This window comes from Schistocerca piceifrons, chromosome 1 (assembly GCF_021461385.2).
Source record: "Schistocerca piceifrons isolate TAMUIC-IGC-003096 chromosome 1, iqSchPice1.1, whole genome shotgun sequence".
NCBI lineage: Eukaryota > Metazoa > Arthropoda > Insecta > Orthoptera > Acrididae > Schistocerca > Schistocerca piceifrons.
This window is the reverse complement of record NC_060138.1, coordinates 974,833,387-974,856,962: the sequence shown is the minus strand read 5'-3', so window position 1 is coordinate 974,856,962 and position 23,576 is coordinate 974,833,387. Positions and strand designations below refer to the sequence as shown.

General features: G+C 45.6%; 1 protein-coding gene across 1 annotated transcript in view; it reads left to right on the top strand.

Moving 5' to 3' along the window:
* Positions 1-23,576, top strand: part of LOC124794913 (putative tyramine receptor 2) — a 79,336-nt gene that overhangs the window by 5,444 nt on the left and 50,316 nt on the right. The window lies entirely within an intron of this gene.

Below are 23,576 nucleotides of genomic sequence, written 5' to 3'. Positions count from 1 at the left end.
AATCTCCAAGAAGAATGATGATGTTTTTATCTGGAATTATCTGATTAATGTCATCTAGATGATTCCAAAAGGCCTCCACTTTTTCTTTGTTTTTCCTGTTATCCTCGTTTATAGGGGCATGTGCATTGATAATTGTGTAGATTTTGTTTGTGCTTGTGAATGTAAGATTTGAGATTCTTTCTGATTGGGAATCAAAGCCCGCTATTGTGTTCAAGATTTGTTTGTTGATTATAAAGGCTGTCCCAAGATGTGGTACATTTTTCATTACTCTCGGTCCCACTTTCCCTTTGTATATCCTAAAACCTTCGGAATCGTGTTTCTTGAATGGCTGTTGTGAGTATGTTGTGATTCTTTAGCGTATCTGTTAGATGTTTTAGTTTTCCAGTTTTCAACAATGAGTTTGCATTGAAAGTTGCTAGGTACGTTGATTGCCTATACTGAAATTTGGATGAGATTCCAAGACACTCCGACTTGTCTTTGTGCAATGTTGCAGACTCCCTAGAACCCGAATGTCTGCTGACGTACTGGCGTACGGTGGATCGTCCACCTGGGGTAAAATAGTTTACATCACACACTTCCATGCTTGATGAAAGTTATTTTGGGTGTGGCCCAAAGGCCACAAAATGTACAACCAAGATTGTGAGTCCTGGAGGTAGTTCTTCCGCTCTCTCCGCCGTTGGGAATCTGAACTTCCTCTTCCGCCTTTGAGACTGTTGACCAGGTTTCACCTAGTTACCCTAGGCAGGGGCCCTTACAGGGTGCTACCATCCGGAGCCAGATGGACCCAGGTTTTTTTTAACGAGGTGTTACTCCTCCCCCTCCTCCTTCCTCATCACTTGCGAAATGAGGCCCCGGACTTGTGACCGGCAGTGGTGGAGTTTTTTACACGTATTATTAGTTCAATTTGCATTAAAACTAAACTTTATGATATATTTTTTATTTCTCTAAACAGAAATATAAAGTTAGATTTTCAAAATTCGTAATGGCTAATCCAATATGGCAAACCAAAAATTATGTTTTGACCAATTTTGACCAAAATTTGACAAAAAAGGGTCTTCGTTGCTTATGTTTAGTCTGCAATTCCAGGACCATATATCAGCAGTTCCTATGCTCTTGTCCTTCTCGGCGAGAAAAGTCGATTTGGCTGTGCTGGATACGTTGCGCTCGGCAGCCTGCACACATTGTGCATGCATATTACAATATAAATAATTTTGTGAACTTGTCTCAGGACACGATAAGTTTTCTACGTGAGCTGGGAATCTCCGGCTGAGAGCGCCCCATAGCGGCCGCGACACTGCTTCGAACAATGATTATAAAAGCTTTTCGTCCCAACATTCTAGACACACATACTTTTCAAAAAATTGAAATAAATATCGAATTATATATATGAAGACAGTAACTGTTCTCGAAAGAACAGATTACTGTTGCTGGCCGTGCAGCTTTTTTCCCTAGAATAAATTATGACTAACTGAAACCCTCAGCTGCCGACAGGTGTTGTTGATATACTTCGATGTGGACAGCTGAAAATGTGTGCCCCCGACTGAGACTCGAACCCGGGATCTCCGGCTTACATGGCAGACGCTCTATCCATCTGAGCCACCGAGGACACAAATGAATAACGCGACTGCGGGGACTTATCCGTTGCAAGCCTCCCGTGCAGATGGATAGAGCGTCTGCCATGTAAGCCGGAGATCCCGGGTTCGACTCCCGGTCGGGGCACACATTTTCAGCTGTCCACATCGAGGTATATCAACAACACCTGTCGGCAGCTGAGGGTTTCAGTTAGTCTTCATTTATTCCAGGGAAAAAGCTGCACGGTCAACAACAGTTATCTGTTCTTTCGAGAACAGTTACTGTCTTCATATATATATAGTTAAAGGTTACCCAGCCATTGACCTTCGTCTGTGCCAATGCGCACAGGTTGCCCAAACTCTTACGGGAACCGCCAAAGCGTGCGCGAGTAATGAGTAGTAGTAGTAGTAGTAGTAGTAGAAGGGTTTTTGGGCGCACGACAGCAAGGTCTTCAGCGCCCGTTCAGTAACATAGGGAGACGGGTGTCAAGAAAAATCCCAGAACAGGAATATAAAACGGAACATAAAACACGGGTAACAATCGTTGAAAAATATGTGCTCATCCTCACCGAAGCGTGGGATGAAGCAGGGTATCAACAGTAAAACATGGGAAACACAGGAAGAAAATTATAGAGGGAGCTAAAACAATGCAGCAGATGGAAGTGGCTGGCTGACCACAAGGAAAAAAGGGGAGGAGTCAGCCACTCTGCAATACACTAAAACCTCCAGCCTAAAAGTTTAGACCAGAGTCCAGACACGTCACAAAACTTAAAAACCCTAGACACATACGTCTCATCATTAGCTAAAACAGAAGGCAGATCCCCATCAACTTGTGCTTCTGCCCATGCATCACGGTATAAAATGCAGTCTTTTAAAATGTGCCGGACAGAGATGTGCACACCACAAGCATCACAAAACGGAGGATCCTCCCGCCGTAATAAAAAGCTATGTGTGAGAGGACAGTGCCCGATCCGAAGACGTGTGAGGGCCACCTCTTTCCGCCTGAGCAACCGGCAGGAGGAACGCCACGGCCGAGTGGTTGACTTTACCAACCGCAGTTTATTGGCCGTCACCGCCAGCCATTCGTCCTCCCACAACTCCATGCACTTCCTGTGGAGTGCAGCAATGACCAACTGCAAGGGGATAGGACACTGGACCACATCCTGCTCTCTGCAGGCCTCCTTCGCAGCCCGATCGGCCTGTTCATTGCCCCATATGCCGACATGACCAGGCACCCAGCAGAAGGATACCTTTACCCCGCCGTTGGAGCAAGTACAGTTGGTCATATATCAGCTGGACAATCTCGTCAGTCGGGTATAGGTTCTGCAGTGATTGTAAGGCACTAAGAGAATCGGAGCAGAGAAGAAATCGATCGCCCCGAACACGATGCATCAGCTCCAGTGCCTTCAGGATCGCGTGGAGCTCCGCTGCGAAAACGGTATATTCAGCAGGGAGGCGAATCCGGGTAATATGATCAGGGAACATCACAGAACAGCCAAGGAAATTCTCCTGTTTGGAGCCATCAGTGTAAACGACAGTAAAACCGTGATGTATATCTAAAATGTTAAAAAACAGAGATTGGAATGTAAAATCTGGTGTGCTATCTTTCTTAAAATTAGTCAAATCTAAAATAAGTTTGGGTCTCCGGAGGAGCCAAGGTGGAGAATGAGTGAATGGGCAAATGTCTATAAGGTACATTACATTTGTAGAATTGTGGACAGTTGGGAATGTGAGTCTCATGGGGGCGTGCAAGGGATAAGACTCTGCAGTCGCGCTATTCATCTGTGTTCTACATCTGCCTTCGGCAGGGCAACAGAGCGGACGCGTACGTGTTGACTTCGTGCGGCGCGCGAGCTCGCCTTGTTTACTTTCTGACGACCGTTGCTTAAGTGCCGGCTTACCTTGTACGATCCATGGCGAACCGTTACCGTAAATCAACACTCCGATTTAATTTCTGCAACGATTATGCTCTACCCAAAGCACTCGAGGTGGAGCGTTTTATGCGAGAGGAAGTGAAGATCCCGGCGACCGATATTATCTGCATACATTTGTCCATCGTGAGCAGCACTGTCTATGTGAAAATCATTAACGACGCGGCGTGCGAACGCATACTACGTGAGACCAAACAGGGGCTCCGCTTCTGTCACGCTGATGGCAATGTGGGGGAGGTAACCGATGCGAACGATACGCATTTTCGAATTGCCATTCGAACTTCCTGCTTAGGAAGTTGTCGCGGCACTACGCCCATACGGCACAGTCCATGGCCACACTGCGGAGAAGTGGACACAGTTTCGGACGTATCCTGTCCTAAACGGGGTCCGCAAGGTCACCATAGATCCCCGAAGCCACGTCCCGTCCTACTTACAGATCGGCGGATGCCGTGCAATAATTATATACGACGGCCAGCCTCAGACCTGTTCCGGGTGCGGCAAAGAAGGCCACCTTAGATCCGAATGCCTACAATGGCGTATTACGCAACTTCCAGCTGCCGAATAATACTTACGTCGCAACCTACAGTGCTACCGGTGACCTATGCCGCTGCTCTAGCTTCTCCTACCACTTTGCAACGTCGCCCGGTCACTAAAGACGACGCCACCAACGAGCCCGACCAGACACCGACGGAGAGCGCCTCGGGCGACCCGCCGCCTCGGCCGGCCATCGACGCCGCTCCGAAGATGCCGGCGCAACCAGACGCTGACCATGACCTCGGAAACACGATGGAGATCGACTCGCTCATCGTCCCTACAGCGGCCTTTCTGCCAGAACGACGCGACTCCCTTCCGTCGTCGGACACGGAGGGTAGCACAAGGAAACAACGTTCCCTGAAACGTCGCAAGCGAAGACGTCGCACCGTTTCCGGCCAAGAGGAGATGTTACAAGTCGAGGAGGACGTACCCGTCGACCAGCACGAGGCCTCAGAACGCGCTACTGCTGACTAGGACGTAATGAGCGTGGAGACATCTATCGGTGTGCCTGCGCCCCGTGCTGACGCTGAACTAAATCATGAACGTATCACAGGCGACTCTACACCACGCATAATTATAACATCTTCTGCAGACAAAATGGACGATACACCAGTTTCCGCTTCCACGGCGTGGCACGAGGAGGAGGTCAAGGAGCAGGACCCGTTACGGGACCCTGCGCCGTCACGGCCGCACCACTAATCATACTCTCCCGAGACTCCCCTGCGGGCCAGCGGGATAACGTTCCGCTGCGACGCCCACACCCTTGCGCGGACGGCGGAGTGGACCAGCCTCCAGCAATCCGACACCAGGCCTACCGGATAGCAACCATCAACACCAACAACATCCGTTCCAGGGTGAAAATCCGCCTTATGCAGGAGATGTTCTGGGCGTCAGATATCGATTTCGCCCTTCTGCAGGAAGTTCACTTGGCTAGTTTCCCGGATATCAATGGCTATACCGCCCACGCCTCCGCGAGTGATCCTATGGGCCGCGGGGTGGCCATGTACGTCCGCCACGGGATTTCTGTGACCGATGTCGCCTTCCTTCCATCAGCTCGGAGCATGGCACTCACTGCCATGGGGACACGCATCATTAATGTCTACGCTCCCTCAGGAACCGACCGACGGCATGAACGAGCCCAGTTTTATTCCGAGGAAATCGCTCCCCTGTTTTTAGGGCGTTATGACCATTGCCTACTAGGAGGTGATTTTAACTGTGTTCTGCATCCTAAAGATCAGATTCCCCACTATACTACATGCCAGGAGCTACGTATAGTGGTGCGAGACCTCCTGCTTCACGATACCTAGGAAGTTCAACACGGCGACCTTTCTGGCCATACCTTTCTTACAAGTCATTCCGCAAGCCGACTTGACAGGATATATGTCTCACAAACTCTTATATCTGCGATACGGGGCGCCGAACACTGGCCGCTGGCCTTTTCCGACCATTGCGCTTGCATTTGTACGGTCCTCCTTCCGCCGCAATGAGTATGGCGCAGCCGTACGCCATGGAAACTCAATACCTCACACTTGCATGACGTGGCGTGTCGCCAACAAGTCACTGAAACGTGGACAACCTGCGAACGACGCCTTCCCCGCTACCACTCGACATTGACATGGTGGTTGGACTGCGCCAAGCCGGCGATCCGGATGACACATGAGATACGGGAAGGACATGACCGACTGGCATCGCACCACTGTTGACTTGTATTACGCGATTCTCCGAGATCTGGATGCTCAACCGCCAACCCCGGACAACCAGTTGGAACGGCAAAGAACTAAGGCGAAGATAATTGCGCTGGCACGCCGGAAACTGCAAGGGGTCGTGATACGGACGTGGCGCCACGATCACGCGGATTTATAAATTCCATCCATGCATCATATAGTGTCCGACAAACGAAGGCGTCGTCGGCAGATCATCAGCACTGACCACACCTCATGGAACGCAGGTGACCACTCAGAATGACATCGTCCACGCATTCGTCGAGCACTACCGTCATAGTTATAGTGATGAAGACGCTGAAACTGCAGCACACGACTCCATTTTGCATTACGTCACGCGCACCCTCCCCCACACGGAGGCGGATGCTTTGACAGTGGCGGTCACGCTAGACGAAGTCAACAACGCAATCGCCAAGGGTGTAGTCAACAGATCGCCCGGCATTGACGGCTTACCGATTGAGTTTTACCGTACCTTTCGGGACCTCATGGCACCACGGTGGACGACTATGTATCAAGAACTGATGACATCTGACCAAGCAATCCCACCCGCCTTTGCTGAGGGCATCATTATGTCAGTCCACAAACCAGCCCGAGGTTCGATGGTCACGAGTTACAGACCGCTCACCCTACTCAATGCCGATTACTAGATTTTCGCGCGCTTACTGGCAATGCGGCTCCGAACCACACTCCCTCATATCCTCTCGCCAGAGCAAACAACGCCTGACGGACAGGTTAACATACAGACTGCCACAGGGGAATGCCGCGACTTAATTGCGATAGCGGCGGTCTGCAGACTCCGGGCAGCGGTCGTCGCTATAGACTTCGACAGCGCCTTCGATAAAGTGCGTCATCGTTTCCTGTTTTCGGTGGCAGCCCGAATGGGCATCCCCCCTCCGTTTCTCGACGTCATCCGGCGTCTTTATGACAGTGCCAGTTCACGTGTCCAAGTCAATGGACGTTTAGCAGGGCCGGTACCTATCTGCCGTTCGATACGGCAGGTGTGCCCTCTCTCTACCCTCCTATATGCCATTGCCCTTGAGCCCCTTATTGGTGGCGTGACGACCAAGCTCTCTGGCCTCACTATACGCCAACACACTTTTCGCTGATGACCTCCTCCTCATTCACTCCGGCTCTGAGATTCGGAAAGTCCTCGAATTGATTTCCCGTTATGGGGCTGCCGCTGGCAGTGCCATGAATGTCGCCAAATCTTCTGCAATGCACATTGGACGAGGCCTCCAGGAGGGTGAAGTTGCACCCCTGCCGCTTGTGCGGACTTTCCGTTACCTTACCCCCACGGTCACACGCACAGCAGCAACGAATTTCCGTCGCCTGTTACACGTCATCCGCAACGACGTCCGCCAGAACCTCTTGCGCCGCCAGGACACACTTCAACGGGTTGAGTTTATTAATCTTTATGTGGCATCAAAATTGGTTCACATCGCGCAAGTTCTCCCTCTGCCAACTGCAATTGGTTTTTGGCTATTATCTCACGGCTGGTTCAATGTTTAAAGTCCGTTATGAGACACTTACCCTGCCCTCACGGTATGGTGGCGTCGGGCTCGTCAATGTCCGTATGCGAGCTGCAGCCTTGTACATGAGTACCATGAGAAAACAGTCGATGGGCCAGGGTACATCTGTAACACGCAGCTTGCTTGAGGTCCTCATACCTGCTTCCACCTCACCACCGGTGTCTGTCGGCCATATCGTGCCTTATTTGTCCCATATTTCCACCTTTTCGGTCAACTACAGTTACATACATACCAGTCTCCCAGATACATGCCCACCTAGTACTAAGGATTTTTACAGCCTGTTGCTGCGCTGTGTTCCCCGGAATGTGATGGAGACCAAACATCCCTCCATCCAGTGGCCCATGGTGTGGACTACCGTCCACCATCCCTTCCTCCATACGAACGTCTGGGCACTGTGGTATCACATAGTCAACAGGAAATAAGCCACGAACCAGCGCCTGCACAACATCGGCTAGTCAGAATCCCCTCTTTGTCTCCTTTGCCAGCAACTGGACACTGATGAACACCGTTTGACATGCGCCTCATCGCAAGATGTATGGCGCTTCGTGCAGCAAATCATTACCTGATATCTCCGGGTGCCACCAGACACAATCGAACCTCGAATGTTTCTATACCCGGAGGACCGACATTTTCCCACCGCCAAATGTCATGCTATTACGTGGGTCAAAGGGTGGGCGGTCGCTTATCTCTTTCATGAGGGCCCTAAATCCCGCCTCGACTTCTGGACCTATTTACGAACAGCCCATGCAGCTCTCGAAAACACGCCACCACGTTACCGAACATTATTTGCTAACTATCTTCGAGCGGTCTTTGTTAGATCTCCACGGAGTTGGGGGGTGCCTGGCTCAGAGGGCACCTACCCCTCCTCCCCCGGTGTCTGAGTTTCAACCGCCCATGATCTATTCTACTTCTGACCTCCGCGGATGGGAGAGCGCGTCGCAGATTGCGCGGATTTTATTTCTTTTTGCTTTTCCTTTTTCTTTTTTTTTTTTCTTTAACCAGAATTTATATTTCTTTTCTCTTTCGCCGATGTGTTCCCATAATTTCATGATATTAGTAAATGTTACAAAAGCACATGCAAATAAATAAATAACAACGCCTTCCACTAATGTTGATTCCTGTTTCTCCCACTTCCCTAAGCACCACAGGCTCGGTGGTGGTGAGGGGGACACTGTGGCCAGGCCTCAGGTTTCGACCCCTGCCCACATTGCCCCCCGAGCCCCCGCCGGTCCACTACATTAAAAAAAAAGATGGATAGAGCGTCTGCCATCGCAGGAGAGCTTCTGTAAAGTTTGGAAGGTAGGAGACGAGATACTGGCAGAAGTGAAGCTGTGAGGACCGGGCGTGAGTCGTGCTTCGGTGGCTCAGATGGTAGAGCGCTTGCCCGCTAAAGGCAAAGGTCCCGAGTTCGAGTCTCCGTCGGGCACACAGTTTTAATCTACCAGGAAGTTTCATATCGGCGCACACTCGGCTGCAGAGTGAAAATCTCATTCTGGAAACATCCCCCAGGCTGTGGCTAAGCCATGTCTCCGCAGTATCCTTTCTTTCAGGAGTGCTAGTTCTGCAAGGTTCGCAGGAGAGCTTCTGTAAAGTTTGGAAGGTAGGAGACGAGATACTGGCAGAAGTAAAGCTGTGATGACGGGGCGTGTGTCGTGCTTCGGTGGCTCAGATGGTTGAGCACTTGCCCGCGAAAGACAAAGGTCCCGAGTTCGAGTCTCGGTCGGGCACACAGTTTTAATCTGCTAGGAAGTTTCATATCAGCGCACACTCCGCTGCAGAGTGAAAATCTCATTCTGGGGACAAAATTTCATGACTTATATAGACGTGCTCCTCAAAGGACCACGTAACTCTACATCGCTATACATTTACAATAGGCAATAAAAATAGCCCTATATTCATGCTAAGGCCAATGATATTATTTAATAAATAGGAAGGTAGTCAGTTAAGCAAGGTTCTGTGTGGGGCGGCGGTGGGGTGAGTAGACTGAAGTAGCCTGTTGCGGGGTTGTGTACCACTACGGGCTCCGGCGGAGACGAAGACTCTCCGTCGTTTCTGGGTCGCCAGATCCATACAATACAATACAATACAAGTTAAGCAACTTACATACCCGGATAACTGAATGCAAATTGGTTGTCGATTACCAGTATGTTCAAATGAAAATATGAGCTCCAACACTCAGCATAACGATGTACACGGTCGCAAAGCAGCATCTGTGGGGCAAAGGTTTTTGGACAAAAAGATTTCTTCAGCCTACGGTAGTTTTTTTTAAATATTTTCATCATTTAGAAATTCCTAAAATGGACTGGCTGCCAAGAGTCCCGTCTTTAATCAATGTAATATCTTGGTTAAACCAACTTTTCTCCAGACTCCGGCGTCCAAGCACTGCCTTCTATGGTTTCAGCTCTTCCGAAAGAATAGACTGCCTCTCCTCCACAGACATTTATAAAAAGAAAATGTTTCCAGCAGAGTTCAAGCTGTCTTAAAGGCGTAGAGTGAACAGACCATACATTAATGGCCACTAATAGGAGTCCAGATACTTTTAATCAGATACTGTACTCCTCTCTTGCGCAGTGCTAATCATCTGGCTTTCCAGGCATGTAGTACACTGCTTCCAAATATTTTCTGAATACTGCCTATGTGTTGCATTTCCAATGATCAGCAGTGTCTTAATAGTATCAAATAACGTCTCACATAAAATCCGTACACGTGCCTAAAGTGACCAACGTAAATTGGTAATGTAAATTTTTTTGTTTGGTTGTTTTTGTTGGCAACAGCCTAAGAAATATACATCTCTGTGTGTACACATTTATATATGAAATGGCGACATTTCCGCCGTCGAAACTAATTGCTAAATGTTGGATATCATTCCATTTTCAAGCTTCAGAAGAAATGTATGATGAAAGTCATGTACGGTGCCCTCACGCACGTCAGCTAACCGATTGACAGAGCGATAATAGCCTAAACTGGTCAACAGTTTAAAATAAACGAAACTTCAGTCGAGGGTGTCAATGTAATTCCAGAGATTTTCAACAACTTTGGTACCTGCCCGAAGGAAAGTACTCACATCAAAAAAGGTTTTGCACCACCTCGGTTCAAAGAGTTCCGGAACCTGTACAGAAAATTGGAATAGAGATCAATATAAACATCTTTTCCGCCCTTTTTATTGCTCATGAAAACCACACATTGCATGTTGTACCACCATACAGTGTGATCTTCAGAGGTGGTGGTCCAGATTGCTGTGCACACCGGTACCTATAATACGCAGTAGAATGTCCTCTTGCATTGATGCATGCCTGTACCTCAACGGCCATTCGGCATAGATCCGTAAGAATGGTTGGAGGGTCACGTCGTCCATAAACAGCTCTTTTCAGTTTATCAGCGGCATGTTCGATGGGGTTCAAGTCTGGAGAACATGCTGCACACTCTCGTCGAGGATTTCATTATCCTGAACGAAGTCATTCACAAGATGTGCACGATGGGGGCGCGAAATGTCGTCCATGAAGACGAATGCCTCACCAATATGCTGCCGATATGGTTGCACTATCTGTTGGAGGACGGAAATCACGTATCGTACAGCCGTTATGGCACCTTCCTTGACCACCAGTGGCGTACGTCGGCCCCACATAATTCCACCGCAAAACAGCAGGGAACCTCCACCCTGCTGCACTCGTTGGACAGTGTGTCTAAGGCCTGCAAACACGTCTCCGACGATTGTCTGGTTGAAGGCATATGCGAAGCTCATCGTCATCATGCAGCCTATTGCGCACACTTTGAGTAATAAAACGATGTCCTATGGCTGCACGAAAAGCATTATTCAACATGGTGGCTTTGCTGTCAGGATTTCTCCGAACCGCAATCCATATGTAGCGATTATCCACTGCAGTAGTAGCCCTTGGGCGGCCTGAGCGAGGCATGTCATCGACAGTTCCTGTCTCTCTGTATCTCCTCCATGTCCGAAAATCGCTCATGTTCACTCCGACTTCAGTCCGGAACGGCGCTGCTGCTACGGTCGCAGATTCGAATCGGGCATGGCTTTGTGTGATGTCCTTAGGTTAGTTAGGTTAAAGTAGTTCTAAGTCTAGGGGACTGATGACCTCAGATGTTAAGTCCCATAGTGCTTAGAGCCATTTGAACCATTTGGTTCATTCCGAGACGCCTGGACATTTCTCTTGTTGAGAGCGCTTCCTGGCGCAAAGTAACAATGCGGACGCGATCGAACCGCGGTAATGACCGTCTACGCGTGGTTGAACTACAGTCCATGCTAGCCGTGTACCTCCTTCCTGGTGGAATGACTGGAACTTATCGGCTGTCGGACCTCCTCCGTCTAATAGACGCTGCTCATGAATGGTTGGTTACATCTTTGGGCGGGTTTAGTGACATCTCTGAACAGTCAAAGGGACTGTGTGTGTGACACAATACCCACAGTCAACGTCTATCTTCAGGAGTTCTGGGAACTTCTTCTGATGTGTGTAGTACAGGGTGATTCAAAAATAATATCATAACTCTGAAAAATCTGTATTTAATCAAAGAAGCATGATGGAACCTTGGGTAATTAATTAATGTGAAGATTACTTAACACAGTTTTCTGAAGTAGAATACAAGTTCATAAGTGTTTAATATGACCCCATCCAGACACTCGAGTGTCATCAACTCGATATTCGAACTCGTTCCACAATCTCTGTAGCATCTTCGGCAATTTGGATAGTTGCAGTTATTCCTCAATGTTGGCCAGTAGAGATGGTCAAAACACCTTATCTTTAAGATACCCAAAGAGGAAAAAATAAAAGGGGCGGAGGTCAGGGCTACTTGGAGACCAAATGAAGTGCTCTGTCACGAGCTGCCTGTCTGCCGATCCATTGCTGTGGGTTCCTTTCGTTCAAATATTCACCGTCAGATATATGCCAATATGGTTGTGCCCATCCTGCTCGATTATGAAATGACGTGCTTCTTCTTTGAGTTGAGGGAACAGTCAGTTCTGCTACATTTCTAGTTATGTTTGTCCAGTTACAATTGCACCTGTAAGGTTTTGAAGTAAGAACAACTACTGTGTAAGCTGTAAAGATTTTTCGGTTTAATGTTGCAATCTTATCACAGAAATACACTCATTCACACAGGTTAAAATCTGATAATGTTACGACAGTTGTCAAACGAACGCATCTCTTCCTCATAAAGTGAAATAATCCTAAACACAACAATGGTAAATTTTAAATAGAAGTTTGTTTACAAAATTGTTCTTACGACAACGACATGATGTTGGCCAGCACTAAAATAAATCATCTGATTCCGGTTCAGTGTTTAGTACTATATAGGATGACAATCAAGTCTACGGAGGATGGTTAGCTTTGTGACAAGTTGAGCAAAAGATTCCCAACGTCACCCAAGTTTAGAGCGGACACAAGCTGGTGACCCAACAAGTTTATGCCTCTGCTCACGGTATTTACCTTAGCTACGATGAGCTGTCGTCTGCATGGCTGCTCTCATCCTCTGAAATTCCTATAAAAGCTAATTAAGCCTTTGCTGATTTTTTGCAGCAGAAACTCTCCCTATGTTTCTCGTTATGTGAGAAAAAAAAAGGACTCATCCCTAGCCTTGGAATATGGCGATATGCATGCGCATGGCTGGAGCAGCGTGCATATTAAAATGCCCTCTCAGTCCTCACAAGATTAACTGACTAACTGGCTGGTTCATTTCTCCCTAGTTGGAGCTCAACGACGTTACAGCTAATATCTAGCTGAATGTCAGCTGCAGTGAAGGCAGTGTTCACCCAATTTTCTCCTTTGCGTCGTATAAAGCGTTATGCGCCCCTTCTGCACTTGACGCCAGTTGAGAGAAGAGTCCTCGAAAATTTCGCTCTAGTCTTCCTCGTAGCCGAACTGTCTCCCCACCTGGGTTCTTTCGTTCTCCACGTCACGGCTTTTTTCGACCAATTTCAATGTTCCTCTTATTTTGTGGCCCTACCATTAAAGTGCATCGAAAACTCCGCACTTTACTCCTTCCTAGTTAGTTTTCCGCCATTCGGATGTTTTGTGCCCGTTCCAGACGCCTAAAAGTTACATGCGTACATCACGTGTGTACCATTCGCTGTTCACATGTTTAACTGCATCACTGATTTTGTTCGTATCCATTTGGTATTCCGAAACGCAGTTTTGTAAAGCTTCTTTGTGTCCTACGTCTGGTGGCCCGTTACTTGCTTTCCAGTATGCGACATATGTCCAGTCACTGACACCCGCCGTGGGACATGCCCCCTAAGAGCTTTTCGTGGTGCCTCCCGTGGTATGGCCTCTGCTTCTGCCCTTGCCTACTTCGATACAAAACGTTTCCTCTCGCTGCTTGTTTCACCTTCTGCTCAGTGACATGCGTTATATAGGAGCGGTGTGTTAATACCGTCGATTGAATGTCATCCCTTTTGCATTACATACTTATAGACAAATCTGCTCATTGCCACTGAAGTATGTTAGGTGTCATATTGACCTTCCCGTTGCGGTGTGTAAAACTCTTATGTAAGATCTGAAATTGATCTTCATTTATCCTGCCACCTTACACACCTTCTAAGGAAAAAGGACACTGACTAAAGGACTGTGACTGAAATGGCACAGAAAATTTTCACCTTAGATGAATCACATTCATGCTGCATCGTTTCCCGCGGATTCTCAGTGCCTCATGTACGAAACATTGTGTCAATTGGCTTTTCCTGTTGTGTGAAATGCTGCTTCATCTTTAAACACTAGCTTCGAAATTAACCGGTCATCTGTTTCCATTTGATCAAGGACATACTCTCAGAGCTTGATTCCTTTCACCTCATCAGATTCGTAAAGGACTTCTTGAACCAATTGTAGACGGTAAGGTTCCGTTACTAACCTTTTCCTTAGGGGTCTCCAAAGGGTCGGTTTCGGAAATTGCTGCTCTCTGCCAGCTGGGCAGGTCGATTTTACTGGACTGAGGGAAATGTTTCCTGAATGCGACAACATTTTCTTCACTCGTGTGCGGCCATCCGGAACTTTTGCCTTTACACAAACACCCTTTCTTTGCGAATTGATTATAGCAACGTACTATACACCACCTATCAGGAGGATGAGCACCGTACCTGGTTCGAAAAGCCCGCTGAACAACTGTCGTCGATTCACCTCTGCCGTACTCGATAACACAAAAACCTTTTTGTTGTGCAGTTGCCGTCTTTGCACTGACAACAGAAACGACGGTTACGTTGTCAGCAGTGTTCATAGCGATCAAATGAGCAACCAAATGAAACTTCAGAGCTCACTTTAAAATACGACATAAGTCGCATAGCCCTCCCCTTTTCTTCTTTGCAGACTTCTCGATTCTCAGAGTTGTGGTATACTTTTTGTAGCACTCTGTACATTTATGCATTTGGGAAAATGTTGTTATTACAAAGGGAATGGGAATGTTGTGGTTTTGTTTAGTTATTTCACTTGCAATGAGGACAGTTTCAATTAGGAACAGTCGTTGGGATATCAGCACATCTCTTTTGCTTTTGACCTTCGTCCTTCTGGATTTTGTCGGTATTGATACTGAGAGTCGTCTGCTAAATAATGATTCGGCGTATCGATGAGCACTTGTACGTCTCAAAGAACCTAGAATCACTTTTCCGTCTGCAGAGGTAGCTCCATCTTTTCTTACGACCAGCAAAGACATTTCTTAAGCAAGTTGCTTAAATCACGGCTTTAGTCAGCCAATTGTACATTTTGGCATGGAGAAAGAGCAGGTCCTGCATATCTCGTGGATAAAGGGATACACAGTGATTTCCTGCCTTCAGGTGTACGGACGTGCACATCTGTTTAGTCCAGACGCTTCGTCTTGCGAGGGAACACCTTCCGAGATTATGGTGAGACGGTTGCTTGCTAGCACTATCTTTGAGGTATAATACGTCACCGGCAACATCAAATTTACACGAAATACTTCGCAGTTGTATTTCATGAGAATGTGTAGCATCATGTTCTTCTACTGTCCGCACTACGTAATGCTGTAAAAAATGTTCTTTAGTGGAGTAAGGCGACCACACTCCAACTAAGAAGACCCTTCCATTCCGGAACACACCTCCTCCGTAGTTCACTGCTGACACAACACATGATGGCAGGGAACGTTGGGTTTGCATTCGGCTAACCCAAACCTTTCCATCGGATTATCGCAGGGTGATTCATCAAACCACATCGCTCCTATTGCGTCATCCACCGTCCAGTGGCGTCGCTGTTCACACCAACCTGAGCATCGCCTAGTATTGACTATAGAAATGTGAGAAGTTTCTCGCACATTGCCGCCCATTCTCTTCAACTTCCTGTGCACCGTCACTGTGCAGGCTAGACTGCTGATTCACTTTGGGACTCATCAGTGATTTCTTCCACGGATTTCATGTGATAATCGTATTTTCAGCCACCCTCCGCAATGCTTGAGGTCACTGCAGTGCATGTCTGATTGGTCTTGGTTTAGTTGTCGTTCTTCATTAACGTTTCCACTCCACAATCACACCACAAATAGACGATTTGGGGAGTTTTACATGGGTTGAAATGTGTCTGTTGATTTTCTTTCTCAGGCGACATCTAGTGCCTAGTGCACGTTCGAAGTGACTGAGATCTCCGACCGCTATTGTTACTAATGCTTCACTTCTGAAAACACAATAGTCCCAGCGTCCTTTTATATTGGCAGGTCTACCTCTTGTCACTTCTAGTGGTGAATTCCGCAGTACAGGCTGGTGCTCGGATACTTCTAATCTGATATTTTTTGTAAGGAAATTTTAGGCAGCAAGTATCCCATTTAGAAACGTATTCTAATGCCCTTTTTTATGACTGGTTCATATACGAACGAGTAACGTCTACGAGCACGTGTCGGAATTCGACAGCGGTTCGATGGAGGCCTGACGAGGCAGCAATTAACCACTCCGCGATGTTGCTGTTCATGTAGGGCGGGATCCCTCGACTGTCATGCGAATATGGAATTCAGTGGGTTATAGTCAATGGCATAATCTCAAATGTCCCACGTGACTAGTGTCCGAGGAGAGAGACATGTCCACTCGGCTGTGCACTATCACACAGCCACGGTATGTGAACACCTCGTAAATGGGGAGCTGCTTGATGGGCACAAAGTATTGGGCATAAAGTATTCCTAAGAGGAATACTGTTGCAAGTTTGGTTGCAAACAAAATAAACGATAATATGTAATCATAAAGTAGAACGTTACAGACAATAAAGAATGCTGTTGTTTACTGTATCTACGTAGCTTATCGACCACTTTCATATTTCGATCAGGATAACATAGTTACGGAATGACAAATGAAATTAGGATGTTTATGTTTCATTGTGAGCTGACTAGAGTCACTACATTCACTGACGCAAATCGTAAGCGCTACACATTCAAGGACCACACCGATATTTATCAAACTGTGTGCAGATATGCAGCATGTAAGGGATATTAATTGCTTAAACATTCATTTTGCTCGGAACTGATGTCAATAACCAACGTCAGTGAAAGGTATGACCCCACCCACTCCTCCACAAGCTCACGTATAAACTCTTGTATTCGTTGTGGCTCGGAAAAATTAATCTCTGAAAGCCATCTTATTTACAGTCGGGCCCTACTTGAAACACTTGCTATGCCAGTCCATGAAACATTCTGGCTGTAAGCTGGTATGTAAATAGATGTTTTCCATCTCAACCCAGACATGCCCAACGAGTGACAAATCAAGAGATCAGGCAGGCCACTCAAGGATCAGTACATATATCAAGTAGTTTATGGGGTGGATTGCACTGTGGGGGTCTTGCGTTTCCCTGGTCACGAAACGTCTGACAACACAATTTTCCATAATCGCCATAAAACTTGGCGAGAATTCAGCTTCAGCAGGTAAAATGAGTCTTGTTATGATAACCAGTAACTCTCCATGGTATGACTCCTGAGCCGTATCGCAAGGTCGTCTTAAAAAACATATTGGTATCGACCAGATCGCCACAAATAGAAGCGAGGCTCATGGATAAACACCACGGAATGCCACTCGCTATACCATTTGACTGACTCTACAACATACGGGTATAGTGTCAGCTGTAAATGACGCATGCCAGCTCGAGATTTGAAACCAGCTTCTTATAATCTACACGCGATGTTTTGTGATAATCCTCTTGTCGTAACCTCTGTCCGGATTTCAGCTGATGTGAACCATCTGTTCGTCAGCCAGTGGAAAAAATTTTACGATCTTCTTGTGGTATTGTCCACGTGGAAAGACTAGTACCTAGTCTTCGTGTCACATTGTTGTCATGAGCCCATCTCTTCATTACTCGTGTCGCACGCAGTGCCAATTGTCTACATGACCTTTCGGTATCTTCCCATGCTCTCAATGCTATTGATACATTACTTTTGGGTATATTGTTTCTGAAACAACTTTATTTCGATATGGGCTGTAACATATCAAGTTTCCTCGGAGATACATTTCTCAATCATCTTGAAAGTAAGTTCTTTAAAGCGAACAAAAGACTAAAAAGTACAGTAATGAATTACTGGAGACATATTAATGATACCTTGCTGCTAGCTGATGGAACGGAAGAGGAGATTAAAGAGCTACTAGTATTATTCAGTCCTTTCCACAAAACATAGAATTCACAATAGAACATGAGGATAACAAAAGCATAAATTTTCTGGATCTTAAAATCACCAACCACCATCACAAACATAAGTCCAGTATACATAGAAGACACGCACATACACACACACACACACACACACACACACACACACACACACACACACAAAACTCATCATGCCAATCCACCACACAGAAATATACTACATTTCGGTCCATGCACTTTGCGCCAGTTGTCCTCCCACTATATGGGGAAAACAGGCAGAAAATTCAAAACCCTTTTTTAGGAAGACATAACTGGTTTCAGGACCAAGCACTTCAAAAAATCAGTTATTACAAGTCATATGTTGGAAAGGAAACATATTATCGGCAGTGTGGAAAACTATTTGGCAGCACTGCACAATGAAGTCATTGGTAAGACCATAAATCTGTTACAGCAACCGGAGATATATCTCAGTAAAATAGAAATAAAAACCAGAATAAATAAACAGATAGATTTCGCAAGCTTCAACTATTTTAGTAGTTTTAAATACCTATTCTGAAGTTATTCCAGGCATATGTCAATTGGATAATAATTAGATCTCTGGCACTATGAAGAAGGTCATCTTTCCTTACACTATGTTGAACAACATCTGTGAAGTGGTTACAAAAATATGTATACAGATATGCCTTTTGAGTGAAGTGATTTGTATGGACAGGATGGAGAAACCAATGTATGACGGTATTAAAAAGTTAAAAACGGTTTTCTTGTGTGGGAAGTTTTCACTGTTTATTTTTCCACTGTCTCCCACATATTTTCTGCACTGGACTTACGAGATTCATAACCTAACGTTAAACATTTTCATGACAGGAACATACGTTTTACCTCCTTAAAGATCAAAAGTAAATCACGTAATAAAGCGATTTTCACTAGACGATGAGCCACAGTGTCCGAAATGCGTCGTGTATTTACTAAAGCATGTAAGTTTTAAGGCTTCTTTAATTCATACTTCCAGTGTCTTCATAAATGTTTTGTAGAAGCTGTCAACAATATCTTCAAAAACACTGGACTTCAACTGTTTGGGTGGAGATAGTGTGTACTCTGAATGGACTATTCCTGTTGCTATGGAAATAAACGTCATGTAGTGCTCGAACAGGAACCTTCAGGTTGATGTTCTTCCTGTCCTTCAAAATAAGTATACCTGTCCAACGTAACGTCACATAGCTCTTTGGCATCCCCATTATATTTATGAGTTATTATACCATTTGATACACCCGCGAAATGTCTATTCTCGAACCCGATTTCATTTCTATATTCAGCACGTCCCAAATTTGTCCCTAATAATAGGACCACATAAGTAGTATTAATTCTCTTCATGATATTGCAGTACACGGTTCACAATGTAATTCGCATGCGAACACCCACCAAGAGACGCATTCGTACTGCAGCCATACCATTCACTCGACTCGAGAATTTGTTAGTGCAGCTACAAGATGCCGCCGTCTGATGGCGCAGTCAGATAAATGCGGAAGTTTGCACGGAAATGATAAAGGCCACTGTTGTTTCTATGAGCTAGTATTAATCATGGTTTCAAGTGGTTCCGAGCATTCGAGGTCAAAGGTGTTCGTTGTGAGCTGCTTGCGGTGATAATAAACTGGGCAAGGGCCGTATCCATTTAGGAAGTGGATCATACCTCTACTAGGGTCGATATGTCTCACTATTAAACATTCTCTGATATTGGAGAATAAGGTACAACATATGTCCGTAACATTGCTATCTCATTTCTGTTGCCAGTTACCTTAGCGTCACATCTTAAAGTGTCGATTGTCTCTTATTTCTTCCCCTGTTATGTCGTTATCTCATCCAGTCTTCCGATCTTGAGTAAAGAAGACAAGTATCAGTTTCCCTTGTATTCTTCTCATTAAATAAGTTCAGGGGAAATCTGAGACTATTGTAGGAGGTCCTGGGCGGCTATTTCGATAGTTCTTCAGTAGCTGAGATCCAACGCTACATCTTGAACCCACAGGACTATCCCAGTGTAATAATTTTGAAACCTCAAGAACATATATGAGAACACGTGGATCCTGTGTTCCTGCATCTATGTACGAGTACATTTTATGTACAAACATGGCACCCTATCTTTAATAAAAACCAGTAGAGTAACTAAGTGAAATGGTAAAAGTGAAAGATCGAATCGTTCGCTAATAAACAACTATCAAACCCTTCGACATATCTTATCGCAAGCGGTCTGGACAAATACTGGGGTCATTTAGAAGCTGTTTACATAGGAAAGCGTAGTATTTCATTACGTAAGAATTGTGACATGAATTAAAGCAGATATGTAATAGAGAATGTAGTCATCTCCCTTCCCGTCGGTCACTCGGTGGTTATCCGCTCCCTTCTCGTTGTTGGTACCTCCTTTCTTGCATACAATATTTTCAGGAATCGTCACAGGCTCACAAATGTATTGTACAACGCGGCAAACAGACACTGACGTTGAGGCAGGATTGCAATACCGTCCCTTTGAGCGTATAGAGTTGAACCTTATGCCGACACATCTGTTATTTCCAAAGCTGTGGACTCGGCAGACGTATCGGTAACAGTGACAGATGAGCGTCACGGGATTGTTTGTTGTGTCCGGCGAGACTTGATGAAATGTATGGCGTGTGGTGGGGTCTCAATTCGGCGACCATGTTTAATGTCAGGAACACTGAAGAATGCTCCAACACGGAATCTTATTGGAAAAATTCAATGAATTTGTTAAGTTTACTGGATTGTTACTCAATTACATTTCCTTTGCACTATTTCCACTTAAATGATATGCATCGAGACTTGTTAAAGGATACGTGAACACGATTTGTTTGCGACATAATACTACATCTACATCTACATAGATATTCCAGAATCTTCGGAATATCGTGTAGCGGTAGGTACCGCGTACAATTACTAGTGATTTTCATTACTGTTCCATTCTCAAACAGAGAGAGGGAAAAACCACTGCCTAAATGCTTCCGTATGAGCCCTGATACCTAGTATCATATCTTCGTGTTCCCTATGCGCACAGTTTGTTGAGGGCTTTAGAATAATTCTGCAGTTAGCTTAAAATGCCGGTTCTCCAAATTTTCTTAGTAGTGTTCCTCTAAAAGAATATCGCATTCCCTCCAGGGTTTTGCATTTGATTTCCCAAATCATGTCCGTAACACTTGCTTGTTGTTCGAAACTACCAGTAACAAATCTAGCAACCCCCTCTCAACTCATTTATCACACCAACTAGAAATTTTGTCTAGTTTGTCTTGTATCCTCCTACAGTCACTCACAGCGTCAACAACAAACAACCACTGACAGCTGGCCACCCTCTATGTCAAACCGTTTATGTATATGGAGAATAACAGGGGTCCTATCACACTTCCCTGAGGCACTCGTAACGATACACTTGTCTCTGATGAACACTAGCCTTAGAGGACAACACACGGACTTCAGGAATCTTCGGGCCACTCACATACCTATGAACCTATTCCATATGCTCGTACCATCTTTAACAGCCTGCAATGGGGCACCGTGCGAAAACCTTGACGGAACTCTAGATATGTGGAATCTGCCTGTTGTCCTTGATGCACAGCTCACATGTATTATTTGAGAAAAGAGCAAGCTGCATTTTGCACGAGCGATGCTTTCTAAAACCACCCTGATTCGTGGACATAAGATGCTCGGTCTCAAGAAAATTTATCACATTCGAACCGAGGATGTGTTCAAGGAATGTGCAGCAAACTGACGTTAGGGATGCTGGTCTGTAATTTTTATAGTCCGTTCTTTTGACTTGCCTATACACTGGAGTCACCCGCGCTTTATTCCAGTCGCTTTGGATTTTGTCCTGGGCAAGAGATTCAGGATAAATGCAATCTAAGTATGAGGCCAGTGCTGTACAGTACTCTTACAAAATCCGAATTGGGATTCCATCCGGACTTTATGACTTATTTGTTTTAAACACTTTGAGTTGTATCTCAATGCCAAGGATGCTTATTGCTATGTCGTCCGTATGGAAATGTGTTCGATGGTATGTTTGCACAATTACCCTGCGTGAGCGATTTCCTGAACGTGAAATCTTGCGTTCGTCTTACTGGTCAACAATTAACAAGATGGAATCCTTAGCCCCACTTAGTGATTCTACATAGGATCAGAATTTTCTCGCGTTCTCTACCAGATCTTTTGCGATGGCAGGATGGTAGCGGTAGTTGTATGCTTTGAGCATAGATCTGTTCACAGACGTACGAATCTCTAATAAACTTTGCTTCTCGTCATTCGCGCCTTCTCTTTCGAACCGAAAGTGCAACAGCCTGCCCTTTCTCAGCATTTTCCAAATCCCGTTATGAAATCATGGCGTGTCTTTTTCCGTCATTGTTCCACTTACTAGACACATAATTCTCCAGACCACGATTTACAGCGTGCTTATTTTGTCCACAACTCCTCTAAGCTCATCTTACTGAAACTAAGTGATGTCAGTTCACTGTCTGAGTGAGATGCTAACTACTACTTATCTGATCTTTCTAGCAGAAACACTCTCCTAGACATTTTAACTGATTTATTAATTTTCTTAGCTATACTTGCTATAATGACATCAAGATGGCTAATCCCCGTTTCTGTACTGACGTTGTCGATAAGGTCTGGTCTATTTGCAGCTGCAAAGTCTAAGATACTTCCATTGAGTATGGGCTGCCGATCTAGCTACTCAAATTATTTTTCAGAAAACGTGTTCGTAAGTAGTTCGCACGACTGTCTGTCCTTAACTCCCTACAATGAATCCATACACATCCCGGACTATACTCGGTAGCAACTGTAGATGGAGTCACGAACGATGGCGATCGAGTTTAGGCTTGAAACTTCCTGGCAGATTAAAACAGTGTACCGGATCGAGACTCGAACTCGAGACCTTTGCCTGGCAGAAGTAAAGCTGTGAAGACGGGGCGTGAGTCGTGCTTGGGTAGCTCAGTTGATAGAGCACTTGCCCGCGAAAGGCAAAGATCGTCCGGCACACAGTTTTAATCTGCCAGGAAGTTTCATACCAGCGCACACTCCGCTGTAGAGTGGAAATTTCTTTTCGAGTTTAGGCTTGTTCTGCGCACCTATGTCACGCATTCTCCGAAAGCAAATGAGCGTTCAGTAGCATTGTGAGTATTCTGCTGTTAATGAAGCAGCTAATGCGAACATTAAACGTGATCGTAGCGAGTTGTTTAGTGATTTCTATTCCATTTGTTGCGAGTTCTCATCGCTGATATTGGTGGTAAGTGATACATTCTGCAGAATCAAGCGAGAGACATTATTTTGAGGATATTCGCTTTCTTCAAGCGGAAAACACGCGCATGCTCGTACCGCAACTGTCGTTTGGAACCGTCAATAATGCAATCCTCGCCTGTGCCTCGACACGTGCGAACGGCCATCGTTCGTTGATCGGACTATACTATTGCAAGATCTGGGTATTTATGTGCTACTGTCCGTAGACTTACTTTGAATAGCATAAAGATTAAAATATAATACAAGTAAAACTGTTAGTCTTTGACACTATATATGTTGCGGTTAAAATGTGTCTTTTACAACGATTTAAACATATTCTTCTACTTTAACACATATGCAAGCAACGCTTCACTGAATATTTGTCTATGGTATACACAGAGTTGTTCGAAAGAAATGCTGTCATACAAGATTTAGTCAAATATACTTTGATACCTGACAG